Source organism: Octodon degus, unplaced genomic scaffold (assembly GCF_000260255.1).
Source record: "Octodon degus isolate 3935 unplaced genomic scaffold, OctDeg1.0 scaffold00102, whole genome shotgun sequence".
Lineage (NCBI taxonomy): Eukaryota > Metazoa > Chordata > Mammalia > Rodentia > Octodontidae > Octodon > Octodon degus.
In genome coordinates, this window is record NW_004524678.1 from 6,576,995 (window position 1) to 6,581,214 (window position 4,220).

A 4,220-nucleotide genomic window follows, 5' to 3' on the forward strand; every position below is an offset into this window, starting at 1 on the left:
AAACCCTAAACAGCCTATGGACCCTTCTCCAAAAAAAAAAAAAAAAAGAAAAGAAAAGAAAACAAAGAAAGAAAAGAAAAGAAAAAGAAAAAAAGAAAAAAAAAGTGTGCTTCCTATTTGTGTTTGAGAAACATAGGTCTTATACTTTGTCATGTGCTTCATTGGCTTCAACACTGAAATTCAAAAGTAGGTCAGAAACAAAGGTGCACAATGACATTGGTATGTGTATAACTTGGGGCTTTGGTTTGGTTTAGTGTCTGAAGAATGACAAAGTTCTGAAATGTTAGTCAAAAAAACAAGTTCTACTTTTGATCTGGAACATATTCAGTATATTAATTTGGGTTAATATCTTACACAGAATATATATGTGCATTAACATAAATTTCTGACTTGGAAGAAATTGTACTTGAGAAGATTACCACAATAAAGAGAAGTGTTAGGGCCAGGGACATGGCTCAGTGGAATAAGTGCTTCCATGGCAAGGGCAAGGGCCTGAGTTCAATCCCCAGTTCTGCCATTAAAAAAAAAAAGTGTGTTTAGTCTGCTTGAGGTGTCATAACAAAATGCCATTGATTGGGCAATATAAAGAAGAGAAATTTAGTTTTTTTCAGAGTTCTGAAGTCTAGAAGTCTGAAATCCATGTGTCACAGTACTCAGTTCTGATAGTTCCAGGATGGGAAGGCACTCCTCCTGCCTTCTCAGCATGTGCTTACATGGACCTTGCTCAGAGCATGTGTATGCCAGGAGGTGGAGCAGGGATGGCCATCACTTTATTTATAAGTGTGTTGATCCTGTGGACTAAGGCCCCACTCCTAAGAACACATTGAACCTTAATTTTCTTCTTAAAAACTCCTGTCTCCAAATATAGTCATATTAAGTATTAGGGCTTCAAGATATAAATGTTTTTTTGAAAACTTCAGTTCAGAATACAGCCTGTTTGAGTAATAAAAGGTCGTTATAGTAATAAAACCACTCTGGTTTTAAGATCTGGTTGACTGAAGCTGGATATTGATTACACATATGCTGGGCCAGGCAAGGCTGGTTAGAGAACAAAGAGCACCTGAGACGAGCCAGGTGAACAAGATGCTTCAGACTAGTAAACAGCAAGCCCTAGGCAATCCCAGGAATCAGTTGCTAGGCAAAACTATCACGTGACACTAATTTTGTCAAATGTGTAAATACACACCCTTATGGTGGTTGACTAGTGTTCCTTTCCTCAGATCTGGACAGAGAAGGCTCCACCTGACCTCAGCTTTGTCTACTGTCTTTATTTTACCCGTCCTTTGTGGACCTCCTCTACAACTTCATAAGCCTCACAAGACTGAGCTTGGAAGCATCTCAAACATCAAGTAGAAAGGAATCTTCTACTGTAAGGGCTAAAGAAGTTCACGGGAAAACAATAAGATGTGGAGGTGTGTATGGAATAAAGAAATTGATAAAGTTATATGTTTCCTTGAAATCAGCCAGTGCACAAAGAAGTTATTTTGAGAATCTGTATACTTGTTCAGGCTGGAGATGGATCAAAGTTCAGGAACCCGGGAACACAGAAACTTGACAAAAGTCCAGGTCAGATAAGTTTCCAGTTGAACAGTGGAACAGTTCTGCTTAGTCTGAATGAATGCGCTGAAGCATGGAATTGTACAAATCTGCATTTGCCCTGGTCATGGATAGGCAAGAGAAAGCATCTGTGAGCCTCATGGAAAAAGGCTGTCCTGCAGACTGGTCCTTTCCCAGAGCTGAAGAGGGTGGGCAGGCACAGGGACTTCTTAACTCTGCTGTTTTTCAGTAGCTCAGGTCTCAGACATCACGATACACAGTGAAAACAACAGTGCAGTACTCTGACTTATTCTTATTTGCAGAAGACATAGAGGCTTAAAAAATTACTTCTGGATTCAATAGATGCATGAGCTTGGCTTCAGATTAGGTGCTGTCCACAAAATCCCAATGCCAGTCTTTCCCTTCAATTTCTTGTACTACCTTCTACTTAAACAAAGAACTGATGTCTCATTTAGCTTAAAAATGAATGTGGCCAGATGGCATTATCTTGTTCTCTGAAGTGTAGATCAACTGTATACTCATAATGCATATTTATTCAACCGCATCCAGAAAAAAATATTTCTAAACTTTCAATATAATCTGCACATGTATTTATACATTTGCTTACATGGGACATTCTCAGGTTGAGATCAGAAAAAGTCTGCCCTATTATGTTAGGGCCATTTAAGGTTTTAGAACCCATTGTAATCATAATGCCTTGGATTATATGGTAAGTTTTTTCAATTTTATTTCCTTCCAGTAACTGAAATCATCTTTTGAAAATTAGATGAAAAAAATCAGATTTTATTTGTGTTAACTTCCTTCCTTTACTGCAATTGTTTTGAGGTATTAAACATTTTAATTATTTAAAATAATGTTGGACTGGGGAGATAGCGCAGTCGAATAAGCACTTGCCTGGCAAGTGCAGGGTCCTGAATTCAACCCCTAGTACCGTAAAACATAAATAAGTAAATAAAATAAAATAATGTTATTTTGAGGGGTATTGAACATATTAATTATTTAAACTAGTTTTATTTTTAGGACTATTGCTAGAGAAGTCTTTTGTGCTTGTTATTTATATAAATTTTGTCATACACTGATTATGTGTGAAAAGGCTAAAACACATTATGCATTTGGTCCTGCTTGATTAAAGAAATCATTTAACAATTGAATGCATCTGCTTGCTTTTTATAAAGCAGAGGCTGTGAAGAAATTAATCACATTCTCTGATAAACATATATTTTGCCTCCCACACCTAATATTCTCTTCAAATTCCAACCAGAATACTCCCCACAGCAACTCACATGCTTCCATTGTTCGATAAAATCATTAGTTTGTAGTGAATATTTTATATTCTTTATTTGCTAAGTGGTAACTTTTAATTGTCTATTTTATTATTTTATCATTCCTGAACTTTAATTAGACCTTATCTAAGGTTACATTAGTTAAGCCTAGCATTGTGTAGAACTAAAAGTAAAAATATTGACTTCAAAAATATATTGGATGGTGGCCTTAATAAAAACTATATTTATCAATTAAAATACTCAAAACTTAATATGCCACTTTTTTCTCTAAAAGAGAAAAAAATTTAAGACAGTATGATTAGGGAGATAAAGAGATAAAAAGAATTTAAACATCAGTAGTATCAATTTATAAATAAATTTTAACAGAATGACATAAGAGCTGCATTTACCTGATTCTGTAGTTGCTGTTGTAGTGGTGGGACAGAATATATGATATAAATAATTTAAATGAGAAATTGTTTGTTTTGGGTTTCAGAGGGTCCAGTCTATAGTTAGCCAGCTCCAAACTGGATCACCAAGTGGAGGGGCCAGGAGGAACAAAGCTGCTCAGGTCATGGTTTCCTGGGAAGAATTTCAGAGAGGGATGAGGGATGGGTAAAGTCACCAAGCCACAGTCCCATCACCCATCCTGACACATCCTAATGTGTGCTTTACTGAGCTCCTACCTTTCTTTCATGTCAATCAGGTAGATAATTCAGATTGATTGTCACAGGACATATTATACTGCCCCTTATCTTTGCATCTGTTAACCAATGTGGATATAAATTTTATGAGTGAAACTATCCACTGATAAATTACTTGGAAGTGTAAAGTTTGTCAGATAACACCTAAGTCAGCCGGGAAAATAACTGTAATGCATTTTCAGTCTAGTCAACTGATCAATAAAGAAAGTTTAATGAGCCCACCCTGGGAAGTTGGTTTGAGCTATTTTTAAATTCTTAATATTTATCCATTAATTTTGCCTAATAAACAATGACCACATAATGTAAATTGCAATAGTTGGTCATTATTATCACATTGAACACTACATTATTCCTATAACCTAAAATTTATTGATTTTTATGCAAAGTGACTTTTTAAAATATACTTTTAATTTATGTGCCTTATATAAGCAATATAATGGTACTAAAATATGACAATATTGTTCATTTAAATATACAGTAAATAAAAACTGTTCAGAATTAGATTGGAGAAAATTGCTGTGGCCTGGCCCATAACCATATAATTAATTTTTCTGGCTTGGACAGTTGTGGTGCATTTATTCCTAGGTGCACTTGATTTCACCCTCTGTCCGTAGGGACCATTGTATTTGAAGTACACTTTAAAGTGATTTTATAATGAAACATTAAAATAATCAAAGCATGAAATTTTATGTTTATT